Genomic DNA, 19,483 nt, shown 5'->3' on the forward strand with positions numbered 1-19,483 from the left:
AGAAAAACTTCTTATTTGGTACTTGTTATACGCAGGACTGGTCAGTATTTGTTCCATGCCTCTTGAACCTAGTCATGGACCAGGGGTGTGCACGTGGTATAAGCTGGACCAGTAAGACTTGATCCTGGGACTTTCTGTAAGCTGTGGAGAACAAGAATGTCTGATGTTGGATTTGAAGCTGTAAAGATGTCAGCCTAGAGCTGCCCTGGTGGAGCAATACAGAGAGAAAGGCAGAAAGAGGAGAGGGGCAGGGATGGCTTGGGAGGAGGAGAGAGAAGGGCAGAAGATAAAGAAGAGAGAGAGAGATACACACCTGATCATATTAGTTGAGTCTCTGGATCTAGCCATTCCTGAAGAATGCAAATGATTCGGGAGTCTCCATATCTGTAGGGGTCCAATGAAACAAAAAGTATCTCCACTTTTAACACTGTACTCCACAAATCTAGATAGTGTTGTTATTAACTAATTAATGGCTATCCTTAGAACAACTTGATCTTTGTTACACACACATACATATACAATATTGTTATTTATTGTAGTTGAGGGGATGGAATATTTTTATTAATGCCTTTTAGATTAATCAAGAGTTAACACATTTATCTCCTTCAGTCTCTTTCATAAGAATATCCTTTGTGAAGTATTGGGATTGTATTTTATCTGTTATCTGTCTCTCTAGGCTTATGAATATACTTGCCAAGAGCATATATATCTTAGGAATCAGACCGTAAACCCATAAACTATTTGCTGGGTGGTAACATTAAAAATAACAGCCATTGGAACGTACTTGATATATAATAAAATATCAAATGGCATAGTCACATCTGCCTTCAGATAATACAGGTTTAAGTTAGGTTGGCCACAGTGAGGGCAATTATTTCTTTCTGGGCACTGCACTTGGCAGTAATGTAGCTCCTGGCAGGTTCACAGTAATGTTTGTTTTGATGAAATAGAACAAGAAACTTGGATTATAATAACATGTGGAGAACTGAAAATGAGATTGAATTTAGTATACCAAATTTACCTTTTTTTCCTCTAGAATAATACCAACTACTTTCTAATTAACAGCTAGAAGAAAAGGAGTAAGAGTAAGAAGTTTAGACTGAAGTTGAGTCCAGTCTACATTCCCTCTGGTCATATTTTTTTGAAACTGGCGCAGCCTGTTGTTTTTTGCTTTCTTCCTTTTTTTAAGAATACCATTTATGATTTGTATCCATACCTTGAAGTCCTATATTCTGACTGAGCTGTTTATCTGTAAGCTTTTTTGGGCATTTTATGCAGAATTTAATATCTTACTATTTTTTCAGAAGCATTTCTTTCTCCCTTTCTCTTCTATGCAGAATTTATCTTTGATTCCTTCTAAAAGCTTTAGGCATTATGTTAAATCAGAAGGTCAAGGAATAACAATATGCTGTTTCTGCCCTCTGGTGGTTGAAAGAGATGTTACAAATAAGTAATTGCATAGATGTGTGTTCTATGACTCTAACCAGCCATGGCATTTTGGTTTATTATTCCAGTTGCATTAATTGGTTCACTAATTTATCAAGCATGTAATCAACATCTTCTATATGACTGTCTTTATCAATACTCTAAAGTGCCTTATCTAGTAGCATTCTGGCCATTAGAGGCAAGTTAATATATGTGAGGTCTTGCAAATGGAGTTCCAAAAGCCCACTTTTGCTATGTCTAGATCTGATTTTTTGAACTCCAGATTTGGATTGCAAAGTGTTTTCCTATCTACATCTAAAATTTCTAGATACGCTGAACTTCACATTGTTAGAACACACGATGAATGAAAATTTAGGAAATATTGTGTCAGTTATCAAGTAGTTTAAAACAACAGTAAGTATTTAATATTTCAGTTTTTGTGAGTCAGGAATCATAGAAGTGACTTAGCTGGGTGGTTCTAGCTCAGGTTCTCTTAGGAGATTATAGTTAAGATGTTGGTCTTAATTATAGTTAAGATGCAGGCTTGTCTGGGGCTAGAGGAACTGTTTCCAGGTTGATCCAGGTTATTAGCAGGTGGCCTCAGTTCTTCAGTCATGGTGCTTGGCTTTACCTCTAGTGAGTGATACAAGAGAAGGCAAAGAGAAGCCACAAGGGCTTCAGTGACCTAGCTCAAAGGTCGAGTTTTGCCATTTCTGCAATATCCTACTGGTTATAATAGTCAGATCTTTTTAGTGTGGACATAGGCTAGAATATAGATAAGTCCTCAGTGTTCCCTATCTATTGTTTTTAAATGGAACACTTAGAGAAGTAGGAAAAGAATGGTAATGAGATGAATGAGTGTTTCTACCTTACTGGGATGTAGAACCCACAAAGGTAACATACAGGAGCATATTTTTATGAAAATGGAACTAGACCACTTTAATTGTTTTTTTGATGTGGTCTATTTCAATTTATGGGGTTTTTTTTGCCAGTTGAGTGAGAAACATTTCTTCAGATAAAGTGCTTAGTAAGTGGTGGCTGACCAAGCTTCGCAGAAATGACTACTTGTTTGCTAAGATTCTTTAACAAATTACTTATGTATTTGTGTTTCTTTCTTCAAGTAATGAAAACCATTTTTGGTCTGCCGCCTGCCAGAACATTGCCATTCTAATCAAAGTCATTATGAAAAATAAAACGTAGTCAATTGCGTGGTAAGGAAAGTGTGGCCACTTCACACATATGCAGGTTTGAACATTGCTAGTTTATTAAGAGCAGGTACAAATAGAGTTGAAAGTAAAGAAGTTGTCTAGACTAGAATTTTTCTTTTTTTTTTTTTTTTTTGGAAAAAAGAAATAAAAAAAAAAAAAAGAATGAAGGAGAGAAAGAAAGAGGAAAAGGAAGAGGGAGAGAGAACGGGAGTGTTGCTTTATTGCCCAGGCCAGAATGCAGTCTAAAAATGGGTATTGAAAACCTCTTTTATGCCAATAATGGTGCTTAATAATGGAGACAGGAAAAAATGAGGGAAGAAAATAACAAACAAGCAGCCAACCAATATTTCATTTAAGCCTGTAAGTAGGTGTGATGTGGTACTGATAAGAGTGTATATTTTGTGTATTTAAAGTGGAGAGTTCTATAAATGTTTATTAAGTTTACTTGTTCCGGATCTGAGTTCAAGTCCTGAATATCCTTGTTAATTTTCTGTCTCATTGACCTGTCTAATATTGATGTTGAACTGTCCCACTATTATTGTGTGGGAGTCTAAGTCTCTTTATAAGTCTTATGTATCTGGGTGTTCCTGTATTGGGTGCGTATATATTTAGGATTGTTAGCTCTTCTTGTTGCATTGATCCTTTTACCATTATGTAATGTCCTTCTTTGCCTCTTTTGATCTTTGTTGCTTTAAAGTCTATTTTATCAGAGGCGAGAATTACAACTCTTGCTTTTTATTTATTTATTTATTTATTTTTGCTCTCGATTTGGTTAGTAAATCTTTCTCCATCCCTTTGTTTTGAGTCTTTTTGTATCCTTGCATGTGAGATGGGTCTGGATGCAGCATACCAATGGGTTTTGGCTGTGTCTTTTGATTGGGGGATTTAGTCGATTTAAATTTAGGATTAGTAATAATATATGTGAGTTTAATACTGCCATTTGATGTTAGCTGGCTGTTTTTCCCATTAGTTGATGTAAATTCTTCATTATATTGATGCTCTTTACTTTTTGGTATGTTTTTGGAAAGGCTGATACTGGTTGTTCCTTTCTATGTGTGGTGGTTCTTTTAGAAGCTCTTGTAAAGCAGGCCTGGTGGTGATGAAATATCTGAGTACTTGCTTGTTCACAAAAGATTTTATTTTTCCTTCACTTATGAAGCTTAGTTTGGCTGGATATGTAATTCTGGGTTGAAAGTTCTTTTCTTTAAGGATGTTGAATATTGGTCCCCACTCTGTTCTGGCTTGTAGGGTTTCTGCTCAGAGAACTGCTGTTAGTCTGATAGGCTTCCCTTTGTGGGTAACCTGACCTTTCTTTCTGGTTGCCCTTAGTATTTTCTTCTTTATTTTAACCCTGGTGAATCTGACGATTATGTGCCTTGATGTTGGTCTTCTTGAGGAATATCTTTGTGGTGTTCTCTGTGTTACCTGGAATTGAATATTGTCCTGCTTTGCTAGGTTGGGAAAGTTTTCCTGAATAATATCCTGAAGAGTATTTTCCAGCTTGGATTCATTTTCTTCGTCACATTCAGGTACACGTATCAAACGTAGATTAGGTCTTTTCACATGGTCCCATATTTCTTGGAGACTTTGCTCATTCCTTTTTTCTCTAATATTGTCTTCTCGTTTTATTTCATTAAGCTGGTCTTCGGCCTCTGATACCCTTTCTTCTGCTTGATCGATTCGACTGTTAAAACTTGTGCATACTTCACGAAGTTCTTGTGTTGTGTGTTTAGAATTTTTCTTTAATATTAAGAACATGAGGACTTTGAAGTAGAATTAGAAAGGAAAATTAAAGTTACCAATCCTCTCTGCTCCTATCCCCAACATTGTTCCCTCCTCTTTCTTTCTCCTATCTTAATACATTTTTTTCATAAATAAAATCTATTTTCAGGTCAGCATGTTATTTTCACTTTGAAAGACAAAAATTATACATCTAGTATAATGAATGTATGAGAAAGAAAGATATAGGAAGAGAAGAATAATGTAAAATATTAAAATTTTATTAGTCTTTCATATAAAGATTTCAATATCATTTTAGATTAGAAATGATGTTCCTGGTTCTGAAATTTTATCGATGCTTCTGGTAATGGCCAAGTTAGAGGAAATATTTAAATGGAATAACTGTATCAGACCACAATGCTTGTTCACCTTCAAGGTTTTATTTTGCATATTCAACTTAACGAAAATACTGTATTAATAAACTTTTTTTGTTTGTTTTGTTTGAGACAGAGTCTAGCTTTTCTCCCAGGCTGGAGGGCAATGGTACAATCTCGGCTCACCACAACCTCCACCTCCCAGGTTCAAGCAATTCTCCTGCCCCAGCTTCCCTAGTAGCTGGGATTGCAGGTTTCCACCACCAGGCCTAGCTAATTTTTTTTTTTAATTTTTAGTAGAGACAGGGTTTCACTGTGTTGGCCAGGCTGGTCTAGAACTCCTGACCTTGTGATCTGCTCGCCTTGGCCTCCCAAAGTGCTGGGATTACAAGCATAAGGTGCCACACCCAGCCTGTATGAATAAACTTGTAATCCCTAAAGGCAAAAGAACAGATTATGATACATATTATGTTGATTTACACTATATTCCTTTTTCAGATTAAATTCATTTTTTATTTTACCTTGCAATTGTCTGTTCAAATTTATAATTTACATACAAAGGCATTATATATACTTAATGGTAAATGGGGTTAAATGTAAAAGAAAGCCTTTTCAATGACCAATGTTTATTGAGCTTTTATTATACACCAAGACCTCTGGTAGCTTCTGGGATCACAGTGATGAATAAAACAGGCTCTGTCCCTGAATTTTTCCACCTGTTCAATTTTTACACAGGTAAATAAAGTGTGTTTAAATGGATTTAACTTGAGACTATACAGATACTTAGTTTACCAGAGAAGAACATTCTAGGATGAAGAGATTCACAGGGTCTGAAATAACCCAGTGTGCCTGAGCCTGGAACTAGGCAAGGAAGATGGGATTTCCCAGCCATGCCAGGTGAGAAGGACTGGGGCCACACTGTGCAGGACCTAGAAGACTCATTAAAGTCTTGGCATTTTTGGAGGATTAAATGATGTGAGAATTAGAGTAGAAACAAGGAGAATAGTTAAGAAGCTATTGCATTTGTCTTAAATGAGGAAAGATGGTAGATAGATGAAGAAAGTGTCAGCAGAAATAGGGGAAGGTAGAGCATTTGAGGAGGAGATTTTGCAGATAGACTACATAGGATTTGTTGGGTTAGAAGGGAGGAATAAATTGCAGCCCTGTGATTCATGCAGCTGGGTGGAGGTTTGATGCTCAGAAATGGGAAACAATATTTGTTTTTTGCGGGGAAATGGTAGGGGGTCAGGGAGGAGCTGTGGATTGAAGGCCGGAAATCAACAAAAGATTAGTTTTTGGTAGGTTAAATTTGAGATGGTTGCAGAAAGCCAGTGGGAATTTCAGGCAGGGAGTTTGGTATACCAGTCTGGAACTCGGGAATGGGTTAGGAAAATAAATTTGACACATTATCAACATATTCATGCTATTCAGACCATTAAATAGACTGCCCTCAAGTCTTGTTTAGACCAATGATAAGACTAGAGTGACATAACTGCTAAAATTTTATTGACATAAATAATAACTCCTTTTTGAAAAATTAATAAAAATGGAACTGTTGCTTAGAAAAAGGCTCTTTTAAGAACAGCCAAAATTTTCCTTTCATTGGAGCTTTTGTGATTTAATGCCCCCCTTTCTATTCTTGATCTCATTCTAGTGGAATGTGACTACTTGCTCTTCTGCACTTTTCCAAAGATATTAATCTGTTGCTTTATTAATTGTTAAAATCTGGTTACAACATGTTGCATCTCCATTTCCTTCTTGTATCGTATATTTTAAAAATTATTATTCTGTTGAATCTACTCTTTGAAGTCTTACTCTTAGTGTCTATTTTTTCCATAGTTTCACTTCACCGTTTGATAGAAAAAACTCAATCTTGAAATCCTCCTTCATCTTGTTAAAAAGTTTTAGGAAATATTTTGTTACATTTACTGGTAGTTACATTTTTAGTGATAGAAATACTGGTTTAAAGCTAGGAAAACTTCCTTATGGATAATGATGCCTTTGTCTTGAAGCACTGCAAATAAGTAAATGAATTATCAATTGGATAAATATTTCCTTTTTTAGTCTTTCAATTCCCCAAATAATTTTTTTTAAAGATACTCATTCATTCAAGTTAATGCAAAGCACTGTGTCAGGTGCTGCAGGAGAGAAAACTGGGAGATAACTTGCTGCATTCAAGATGTGTACTACATCTGTGGCCCTCGTCATGAAAGCAGAGAGCTTTACATGCTGCACATGACTGTTAGCAATCCAAAAGTCTACTTAGTAGGAAGTATAATTATTGCATGGACATTGTAGGGTTAAAAATTAACCTTGAAAGCCTATTATTTCTAGCGTGCTGGAGAACTGAAGATGATTCATTTAGCCAGAAATTTCAGTTATCTCAGTGTTATTTTAAGTTCCCTATCCAATCTTCCTCTCATTGCTTGCCTTATTCTTATGAGACAATCGTTAGGTGTGTTTTAAATGGGATGTCCCAAAGGAGAAGAGACTTTCCTATTCTCAGCCCTCTCAAGATAAGCAGAACTGAGACTAGGAAAAAATCGACTGAGCCAGAGCCAATTTTCACAGGAATTTAAAAATATCAGTGTGAAAACAAAATGAGCAGTGAAGCCTAGCTAAAGAGAAGTTGGAAAAGGAAAATGAGCTGGCTAAGAACTGGACGAGTGTGGTGACTAGTTTCCTAGAATGTAAACATATTTGGTATTTTATGTCATTTATTTTAAATTTTTTTGACCATGACCCACAATAAGAAATAATATTGGATGACCCACTGTCCACTTTATATAATACTAAAATGAAAACACTTTGTTCCCTTTACCACCTTGTCTTCTGTTTTATTATTTTAAAGTATAGTAGCAAACAGCCTGTTAACTGCATTTTATTATTCACTAATGGGTCAGACCAAGATTTTAAAACACAGTGCCTTATGAAACAGTAAGATTTACCTGGGCAAGAACGGGAGTGAAGCAGGGCTTATTTCTTGCATATAACTATAGGTCGTAGACCAGTATGTAGAAATCAGACTTAATGCTTTAATAACCTGGTACACAGCTTCCCACACTGAATGCTTTGAGTTAATATTGAATGTTGTTGAACAAACAGTCTAGCATCCGTCACTACCTTGCAGGCTAATTGGTTGTTGTTAATCAGTCTCATCTCCTAAACTCATCTTACTGCAATATAAGTGATTATCAACTGCTGCTGCCAAAAAGCAAAATATTCAGTTATACAAAATAAGATACATTGTAACCTAATTAGTTACAGGAATATCAGCTGTTTTCTCAAATCACCCCAAAATATAATGTAGTAATCGTTTATTAACATTCCCTGTTCCTGTGAGTCAGGCATTCTCAAGCTGCTTGGCTGGGCAGTTCTGGCTCAGGTTCTCTTATGAGATTGTAGTTTGACATGGCCTAAGGCTTTAGTCTCTGCAAGCTTGAAAGCTCAGGCTGGAGGATCACATGTCTGGCAAGTTGAGGGTGGGTAGTTGGTTTCTTTGCACAGGCTGCGTGACTCATCACATGATAGTTGGCTTTATCCATAGTGACCAAGCCGAGCAAGGCAGAAGCTGTGCTGCCATTATGACTTAGCTTTGGGTGTCACTTTTGTCATTTTTTATTGGTGAAAAAGGCCAGCCTTGATTTGTTGCAGAAAGGGACTATACAAGGGTGTGCATACCCTTTGTATAGTCCTTGTATAGGTTGGGGATCACTGAGGGTCATCTTAGAGGCTAGCTACCATACTTGAGAAGGATATCTTTATAACAATTGATTTGAATTATTTTTTATTTTTTAGTATTTTTATTTTTAATTTTAATGAAGGGAAAACTACACATGTAAATGCTTGCTTTATTTTTTGAATTTTATAAAAGCAGTTAATTACAGAGAAGTGCTGACATTTCTACTTTTCATAGGAAACTTGGAGAGAAGTTAAAGGTGTATATAAAAAGGACAAATTTTAGAAAATGAGATTCATGAGGAATTAAGAAAACTTAAATATTAAGGAGAACCCTAATGAAATTATAAGAATAGAAAATAATTTGCTCTTGGCCTGTCACAGTGGCTCACACTTGTAATCCCAGCACTTTGGGAGGCCGAGGTGTGCAGATCACTTGAGCTGAGGAGTTCAAGACCAGCCTGGCCAACATGGCTGAAATGCTGTCCCTACTCGAAATACAAAAAAAAAAAATTTAGCCAGGCGTGGTGGCATGTGCCTGTAGTCCCAGCTACTCAAGAGGCTGAGGCAGGAGAATTGCTTGAACCTGGGAGGCAGAAGGGGTTGCAGTAAGCCGAGATGGCGCCTCTGCACTGCAGCCTAGGCACAGAGCCCAATCCTGTCTCAAAAAAAGAAAAGAAAAGAATTTATTCTTACTAAAATTGGTAATACTAATCATTAATGAGTGAACAGTCTAGTAAATAATTGGTCAGACGTGGCACTAAACTTTTAAGGAGTGATAAGACTATCATAGACATTCTGCTTAATTAATATTTTAGATCAGGGGTCAGTAACTGTGGCTTATGAACCAAATCCAGCTTGCTGCCTATTTGTGTAATTAAAGCTTTGTTGGAATGCAGCCATACTCATTTGTTTATGTAATATCTATGGCTACTATCTCACTATAGCAAAGCTCATAGTTTTGACAGACTGCTCAGTCTACAAGGCCTAAAATATTTACTATCTGGTCCTATACAGAATGAATTTGTTAACCCCTGTTTCAGATTTGAGACTTTTAAATTGTAGGTTAGGTTTTGGAGTGTTTATGAGGTACATAAATCCAAGGACAGTAGCATGTGAGTGAACTTAAAACACAAGAGGTTGCAGTGTTAATGTGGTTTTGATTTTTTTTTTTTTTTTTAGAAGGAAAGTCTTAATACTTAGAAGGGGGAAAGAATATAGTAATATTCACAAGAATAATGCTTGTTTAGGTAAGACTTTGTTTATTAAGATAATTTATGAGCTATTAGTAGACCCCATGTTGGGAACACATGAAGCCAATATTTTAAAAGCAAATATTGTTGATTAAATTAGGGTATTGTGAGAAGGCAGATTAGATTTTTAATCAATTTCTTACTCCGAATTGAAAGTTAGATATTAATTTTATAATTGGAAATCCATTCTGATTTACAGAGTTCTGATTTTTTAATTTCTCTGTAGTCATAGGGTACAAGTGCAGTTTTGCTACATTGATATATATTGCATTGTGGTAAAATCAGGGCCTTCAGTGTGTATCTGTCACTGGAACAGCACACATTGTACCTACCAAGCAACCTCCTATCATCCATCCTGCACCTACCCTCCCATCCCTCTGACTCCCTGTATGAGGGCATTCTTGCATTGCTATAAAGAAATATCTGAGGCTGGATAGTTTATAAAGAAAAGAAGTTTAATTGGCTCATGGTTCTGCAGGCTGTACAAGGATGGTGCTGGCATTTACTCTGCTTCTAGGGAGACCTCAGGAAGCTTTTACTCATGGCAGAAGGCAAAGCAGGAGCAGGCATGTCACAGAGCCAGAGAAAGAGCATTAAAAGAAAGAATGGCACGGGGAGAGGTGCCTCACACTTTTAACAAACAGATCTCACAAGAACTCACTCAGTATTGCTACTACAGCACCAAGCCATGAGGGATCCATCCATGACCCAAACACCTCCCACCAGGCCTCACCTCCAACATTGGGGATTACATTTCAGCAAGAGACTTGGGCTGAACAAATATCCAAACCATATCAATCAGCATTGTCCTTCATTCCATACTCTGCTTCCATGTGTACACATTATTTCGCTCCCACTTATGAGTGAGAGGTGCAGTATTTGTCTTTTCTGTGTCTTAGTTGTTTCACTTAAGATAATGACCTCTAATTCCATCAATGTTGCTGCAAAACACGTGATTTTATTCTTTTTCATGGCTAAATAGTATTCCATTGTGTATATGCACATTTACTTTATCCAGTCGTCCATTGATGGGCAGTTAGGTTGATTCCATATCTTTGCTATTGTGAGTAGTGCTACAATAAACATACATGTGTCTTTTTGATGAAACATGCATTTATCTTTTTGAGATAACAAATTCTTTTCCTTTGGATAGATACCCAGTAGTGGGATTGCTAGATCGCCTGGTAGCTCTATTTCTGGTTCACAGAGAAGCCTTCATGCTGATTTCCATAGAGGTTATACAAATTTGCATCCCTACCAACTGATTTTTTTTTTTTTTAATATGAAAGAATGGTCTAGGGAATATGCCCCTCATTAATATCCTCCTTTTACCTATCTATTGCAGAATGACTTTAGGAGATACAGATATTTACCAGTTTCATTCCACAGACAAATTGAATATTGAAATTTCTGTGTAAGAGGCACAGAGGATTCAGATTTGTATGAACAAGGGCAAGAGCTCTAGGCACTTGTAAAGCTAGAATTGGAAATCTCAGATAAAATACATTTCTAGTAGTACCACCAGCATACATTCCACTGAATTGACTTTGTGATCATTTAATACCTACTTTTTAAAACTAATGAAAAGGATTCATATCAAATATACTTTAAGGTATAAAAAGCAAATTATTTACAGGTAAAGTTGTTTTCTTTAGCATTTTAATTTCAAAACATAAAAATAGTTACCATTTATTGGGCTTTTTAATACTGTATTAGACACTGTTAGTCACATTTCAAAAATTTTCTCGTGTAATGTTCACAATAATTCTGTAGGGTGAGAAATAGTCTTACTGGAGCAATACTATTGAATAAACGAAACTTCTGAACCCTGGAGTTTAACTTGCCCAAAGTTAGTAACAGGACTAGGACTTGTACCTGAACCATCGCTCTCCATATCACACTACTAGCACACGCACCTGCATTCCTGGCTCCTATTATTTCCCCTTTTTATTTCCTTTCCCTTCCTCCCACACCCTCTTTTACCCCATTTCTTTTATTTCTTTTTTAATTTGCTAATTATACAACTAATACATTCTTATCAGAACAATTCATGTAGCACAAAAGGATATAAGCAAAGAGACTGGGTTAAGTGATAGCTCTTGCCTGTAACCCCAGGACTTTCGAAGGCCAAGGCAGGCAGATCGCTTGAGTCCAGTTTATGACCAGCCTGGGCAACATGATGAAACCCTGTCTCTTGAAAAAAATACAAAAAAAAAAAAAAAATTAGGCAGATGTGGTGGCGCACACCTGTAGCCTCAGCTACTCTGGGGCCTGAGGTGGGAAGATTGATTGACCCCAGGAGGTGGAGGCTGCAGCAGTGTGCTGAGATTGCACTATTGCACTCCAGCCTGGGTGAGAGCGACACCCCGTCTCTCAAAAAAAAAAAAAAAAAGTGAAAGTAGACTTTATCCAGGCTATTAACATATTCCATTCTATTACCTGCCTTTTATGTATATATTTATGATATATATGGATACAGAAATAATGTATGTATATTCTTCCATGGCAGTGCACACACTTCTGCCTGTTATTTTTGACAGCTGCATGATGTGTTCCATATTACAGATGAACTTTAATTTGTGGAGCCATTCTCTATTGATTATTCTGTTTACTTTGGCATCTTTCTCTTTGTTGCTGTTTATATTACTTTGCCTAATGAGCATCTGGTGTTTGCCTTACCTATACTAATTGAGATGATTGAAGTGTATCTAGTTTCAGTTTTCAAAAAGCAATAGTTATATTTTTTTCTGTATTTTATTTACTGTAATTTCTTGAAGAATATTTTGTTTTTACAACATGAGGTCTTGTAAGTCTTTTCTATAAACTTTTTGAAAAATCTGTCATCTTCCTTTCTGAGTTGTCAACAGAGATTATATTTTAAATGTCAGTACTGATTAAATACTTTTTTAGGGATTAGCTATTTCAATAAAATGTTTTCAATTAACACATAAAGACAATTTAATAGTAGATTCTTCATTGGTCTCTAGACTGTAAAATTTTGTGTACTGTTAAATGCATATAGTGAAAAAATTCGAACCACAAACTGTCAACAAGTAATTTGTAATTTTTCCAGTAGAAATTAAGGTCACCAACATAATTCCTGGCATCGTATTAGTGATTTATTTAAGTAAAAATTACAGTCTACCATAATTACTGATATATTGGTTAATTGTGCTTTTTATACTATAGTAATTCTTATTATAGACTATCTTTACTATCTTTTTTTAGATAACTATTCTAAAATATAACAGGATTTGTCAGTATACAGTGTTTACTTGAATACGGTAGACACTGATAAATATCAAGTGAATGAAAGGATGCATGGAAGGGAGAGGGAAAATTGAGGAAGTTGTAATTTGTTAATGCAACAGTGATAGCAGTTATATTAAAATATAAAGAATAGAAAATACCATATCTAGCTAGCAAAAGTATCTCTTACAAAACAAGAAGAAAACCTACCATGTGATCTCTTGTCTAAGCAGGTGTGAATAAAAGAGGGACTCTGTGGCAAAGTAGAAAAAGCATAGGCTCCTTCTCATCCCTTCCATCCATTTCCTAGCAGCAAATCCCTGTTTTACCTTTCCTCATACACAGTATGAATGGTAAAACCTCTGTGACAATATTCCGGTATAACCAAAAGATGATTCATCTATCCACAACACCCAGAGTGGGTCTTAACAAATGGTGGTTGCTATCGTGTTGCTGTTAAAGCTACTACTCTGGCTTATGGGGTTTTTAGCTTGTTTTCTGTCACTCTCGCTGGCTCTCTCTTTTTTTTAAATAGAAATAGCTTAGAGTAATGATTTTTTTTTCATAGTTTATAATTGAATGAGAAAATAAAATGAGTTTTTTGGATTCCAGCACTGATTAACAATATTGACATAATTAAAATTTTCAAATCCTTGTTCATTGGCTGTGATAGAGTAAGAATTTAGTTAAATCCTGAGAGCCAACCTGTCCTATTACCTTTAGAAGTGAATATGCCTCCTGCCAGCCGTAATTCCTTCCCTGCCCTTCTGTAGAGATCTCTTCCCCATTGACTCCATGCTGCACTTCCAACTCTAGGAACCTCTGTTCAGATCTTACTTCATTCACTTCTTGGCAGCATTCAGCATCGTTGGGCCTTGACATCCTTTTTTCCTAACCTCTGTGACATCATACCCTTCTGGGTTTCATACTGCTTCATGACCATTCCTTTCCTGATCCTTTTCTCTCTGCTCCAATCCTGTTGGTCTCTCATTCAGACCAGTCTCCCATACTAGTGTGGCTATTTTTCAAATATATCAGCGATACTTATTTTGGAAGATCTTATGTGTTCCTACCTAAGGGTCTTAACACTGACCTTTTCCTCTGCCTGGCTTTTTGTTCCCTTTTTGCTCGTGTCTCATCTTTTGAATGATGCTTATCCTGACCCCTGTGTAATTTCACCACCCTAGCTACACTCCTGAGCCACAGTCTACTTTTTCTTTCGTAGCGCTTACCACCTTCTAAATTACTACATCGTTTACTAATTATGATTGTGTTTGCTCTTGTCTTCTCTGATAGAAGCTCCCTGAAGACAAAGATTTGTTTTTCCTGCAGATACACCAAGCATAGGACCAGATACATAGTTGGCATTGCTTAAGTCACAGGGTTATCTGGTGTTGTGTGTTTTTTTTAAGTCACCTCATTCACTTACAAGGCTCTTTGTATATATACACCAGTCACTCACCCATAAATCTTCATCTCCGCCTCTTTCCTGATCTCCAATATACTGACCTTTCCATATAGTGTCCAATATATACAGTGAGAAAAACAACTTTGCCGCCTTTGCAGGCATCCTTAATTTTTCTCTTTCACTTACCATCACCCCACCTCCCCTCCAGTCTATCATCAGTAAGCTCTGTTGACACTCCCCTCTAAAACGTATTCCAAATCTGCTCACTCCTCTCCATCTCTGCGGAACCTCCCATCTGTGCCAGCATAATCTTTCACTCAGACAACTGCGGCAGCCTCTTTGCTTTTCCCCGGCTTCTCTACTCTTGACCCTTTACTAACTATTCTCCACACTAGCTAGATTCATTTTCTTACAATATAAAAATGTAATTCACATCCTCTCAGTGTCTTCCAGTGGTTTTCCATAGCACTTAGAATAAAATCCAAAGTTCATTATCTGACTTAAAATCTAACCCTAGTTGACTTTTTTACTTTTATTAACTGTTTTCCTCTCACCCTACCATACTCTAGTCACAGAGGCCTTCTTTCATCTTTTAAGATATGATAGGCTTAGAGCCTTTAAACTAACTGTCCACTCTCTATCGGAATTTCTTTTCCCCCTTTTGTGACTTTAAGTCAGTGCTTAACTGTTACCCCCTCAGGGCTTTTTCTGACAATCCATTCACTGAGTCATTGAACCTATCTTAGTTCTTTGCATCACCCTTTTACACTATCTCTTGTAGTCTTTTGTTTATTGAGTTTCTTCCCCCATGAGAATATAAACGTGAGAGCATAGACCTTTTTACTGCTGTTATGTGTAATACACAGAAGAGTGGCACATAGTTAATACTTAGTAAATATTTGTGGAATGAATGATTGCATGAATAAAGAAAGGAAGCAGACTTTTTTATTATAACACTATCCTTAGGCAGAGTGAGGGAAAAAAGTGACTTTTCTGATTTTGGGGAAAGGAGCACTAATAAATACTTATTTTTCTGTCTTTTAGCAGAATGCAGGAATAGTTATACCCTATCCCCATTTTTTATGTACATAGTAAAATATTTAAAACAAAATTTTCTATAAGACCATTATTCAACAGATTATTTCATGTATGCTTTTGTTTTTTTGTTTTTCTAGCAAAACATGACAGATTTTCTTATAGTCTAAACATTGTCTAAAAGACAGCTTGAATCCCAAAATAATGTATAATTAGGTCTATTCATTATCTTGCCACATGCTAAGTATATGCTAAGGATTTATCACTGCAGTAAAAGTCACTGGATCATTAAGTTTATTTTATAGAAATATGTTTTAAAATTTACAATTCTTTTTTGTAAGATGGTAGCAAATTATTATGCAGAATTTATACCTCTCCCCAAGACTCTTGCAAATATATGCTCCTGATTTTGTAGAGATCTTCCTTTATAACAATTAGATATCTAAAAATCAAAATGCCTTTTTTTTTTTTTTTTTTTTGAAAAAATGCCTTCTGTAGATATCTGGGTGAGAAAGCAATAAAATATAAATAAAAATCTTTTATCAACGACATCTAGTGTTAGTACTTCATGACTGACTGTCAGTGTGTTGTACTGAAAAGTGTCAGTGGTTTGTCCCAAAGAGTGAAGTGGTGGCAGTGATGGCAGCACCTATTTCTAACTTGTAGTGTTTCTCATTTTCAAGATCCTGTTGCTACTCATTGGTTTTTCTCTCCAATGGTTAGTTAAAATTCAGGCTTGTTTCATGAATATATGACAGTGTGATCTTAGGAGCCTGCAGTTGCTCAGTAGCCAACCACACTTAACAAAGTTTGATGCAAATATTTGTGCTGCAAGATACACTTTGTTGAGATACCAAGTCCCAGTAAAATGTAGCATTAAACCTTATGACCACAGAAGCCATGGAATGAAAGCACATTCTAAGACTTGGGCTTTTTTTCTGAAGCTGTTGTATAATGGATTCTGTATTTTATTCTCTAAGTTAGGTGGAATCTCAAACTTTTTGAAAAGGGTCATAGTTAAAATCATTTTTATCCCATAAAAGAAGGAAATCATGTCATTTGCAGCAGCATGGATGGAACTGGAGGTCAGTATGTGAAATAAGCCAGGCACAGAAAGACAAATAGCACATGTTCTCATCCTTAAGTGGAAGCTAAAAAAAAAAATGAGGTGGACAGTAGATTGATGGAGTATGGGAGAAAGGAGAGGTAGACAGTAGATTGATGACAGTATGAGGGAAAGGGGAGGTGGAGAAAGGTTGGTTAGTGGGTACAAACATACAGTTAGATGGAAGGAATAGGCATAAATGTTTGATAGCAGAGTAGGGTGACTGTAGTTAACAACAATCTATTAAATGCATTTCAAAATAGCTAGAAGAGAGGACCTAAAATGTTCCCAGCACAAATAAATGATTAGTACTTGAGGTGATAGATCCCCCAAATACCCTGACTTGATCATTGCACTTCCCGTGCATGCAACAAAGTATCACTTGTCCCCCTTAAATATTATGTATCAATAAAAAAAATTTAAAATGTCAAAAAATATTTTTTATCATTTATTCTTCCAGTTGATTAGATTTCCTTTTCATTCTTCCAGAGAGTAGAAGATTTAATGGAAGTCCCAGTATCTGTATGCAGGCCTATGACTAGCTTCACTTCTTGGTCACTAATACTAGTTGACAAAAAAGCATATTCTAAACTGATTGTCTTTATTATCCAGTAGCTTTCCTATTCCCCCATAACAAATGTTCCAAACTTTTGATTACTCACCTCAGAATGCCTGTCCCACTCCTCTTTTCTTTATTCCTAGCAGATCATACCTTGGAGAAGAAAAAAATAGAAACTATCAGGCATGAACTTCATTAGCTTTTTTTCCTCTTCAATTCAAATCTGTCTGTATCTTCATTCTTTTTTCTTAACCCTTTCCTTGCTTGCTATTTCTGCTTTCCAAAACCAAGGAAGGAATTTTGACAAAAATGCCAAAGGAGTTCATTGGGGAAAGGATAATCTTTTCAGTAAATGATACTATGCTAATTAGATAGCCATATGTAAACATAAAAAAGTTTTAAAACTTTAGGCCCTTAATCATAATTATATTATGCACAAAAATTAAATGAATTATTGATTTAAATATAAAAACAAAAAATGTAAAACTTCTAGAAAAAAGATTATTTGTGACATTGGGTCTGGCAAAGATTTCTTAGCTGTGGTTAAAGATTTATAAAAGAAAAAAATTGATAAACTTCATCAACATTTAAAAATTTTGCTTTATGTAAGACACTGAAGAGAATGAAAAGACAAGTCACAGATTGGGAGAAAGTATGCACAAATGACATATTTGCCAAATAGCTCATATCTAGAATATATAAACAACTTTTACAACTCAACAATAAAAAGACAAATAGCTCAATTTTTTAAATGGGGGAAAAATTTAAATATATTTCAAAAGAGAATATACTCAAATGGCCAGTGAACACATGAAAAGATGTTCAGCATCATTAGATGTTAGCAAATTGCAAATTAAAACCACACTGAGGAACCCACTAGAGTGGCTGTTATCAAAGACTATCATTATCACGTATTGTGGAGGATGTGGAAACTCAAACTCTGTTACACTGGTAATAGAAATATAAAATGTTACAGCCACTTTGGAAAGAGGTTGGAAGTTTCTGGAAAAAATTAATTGAAATTTGACCAAGCATTTCTACTACTTACGTACCTTAAGAGGAATGAAAGCATGTACACACAAAGATTTGTACTAAAATGTTGATAGTATTATTCATAACCGCCTAACTGCAGATGTTTGTCAACTACTGTGAACGGATACACAAAATGTGTCTTATCTATAGAATAGAACTATGCAGCAATAAAAGGAAACAATTGACTGTTAAATGTTATAGGACGACTGAACTTTAAAACCTCGATGCTACCCAAAAGGAGCCAGACACAGAGACTACACATTGTACAACTCAGTTTTTATGAATTTCCCAGAAAGGCAAATTGTAGAGACAAAACAAATCAGTGGTTGTCTAGGGCTGGTGGTGGACGTGGAGATTAACTATAAATGTGACATGAGGGAATTTTTTTGTGGTGATAGAAATGTTATAAAACTGGATGTGGCACAACTCTGTAAATTCACTAAAAGTCACTGAACTGTACACTTAACCATAGGTGGGTTTAATGAAATGTGAATTATACCACAATAAAACTAAATAAAAGCTGAGTTAGTACCACTTGCCTTGGGTTCATTACTTTTTGTTCATTCTTAATTATTCTCTTCACAGTTATTCCCTACTCTTCCCTACCTCTTTCCATGTTTCTTTACTAATGAAAATTATTGTCAGTAGTTCTGCTTCCTAAGTTCACTGCCTTTTAGATCACGTTTAGACCATGGGTTTCTATCACCACAAAAAAATTCCAAAATCTGGGCTCAAATTTCAACTCTGTTAACTTATCTGTGTGACTCCAGATAAGCCTCCGAGTCTCTGTATCCAGATTTGTATACCAGCTAGAATATTAATAAGATCTATTACTTGAGGATTTTTGAATATTAAATGAGACCATATATTTGAAACATCCTGTAAGTGCTCGCTGTCATTTATCCCCTTAAAAAATGACTCATAAATTGAAAGGCTGTGAACTAGTGAGTGAGCATCTAGAGCAGTGGCTCTTAACCAGAGGAACCTCAAAATTTAGGGAGGTTTTATATACTGGCTTCACAGTGACAGGTCAGGTTGAAAGGTATGTGGACTGAGAGAGAGAGAGAGAGAGAGAGAGAGAGAGACAGAGAGTTTAGGAAACATAATCAGGTTTTGCTGGTAGAGAAAGGGTAAATCAGTAAGTTAAAGAATAAGTGATTCCCAGCACTTTGGGAGGCTGAGGCGGGTGGATCACTAGGTCAAGAGATCGAGACCATCCTGACCAACATGGTGAAACCCTGTCTTTACTAAAAAATACAAAAATTAGCTGGCGTGGTGGCGTGCACCTGTAGTCCCAGCTACTTGGTAGGCTGAGGCAGGAGAATTGCTTGAACCTAGGAGACAGAGATTGCAGTGAGCCGAGATTGTGCCACTCTACTCCAGCCTGGCGCCTGGTGACAGAGCAAGACTCTGTCAAAAAAAAAAAAAAAAAAAAAAA

General features: G+C 36.1%; 1 protein-coding gene across 24 annotated transcripts in view; it reads left to right on the top strand.

Annotated features, from left to right (window-relative positions):
* PLEKHA5 (pleckstrin homology domain containing A5) overlaps nucleotides 1–19,483 on the top strand; it is a 241,678-nt gene that overhangs the window by 58,500 nt on the left and 163,695 nt on the right. The window lies entirely within an intron of this gene.

The sequence above is a fragment of the Sapajus apella genome, unplaced genomic scaffold, assembly GCF_009761245.1.
Source record: "Sapajus apella isolate SASKATOON/1434 unplaced genomic scaffold, GSC_monkey_1.0 scaffold84, whole genome shotgun sequence".
In the NCBI taxonomy this organism is placed as follows: domain Eukaryota; kingdom Metazoa; phylum Chordata; class Mammalia; order Primates; family Cebidae; genus Sapajus; species Sapajus apella.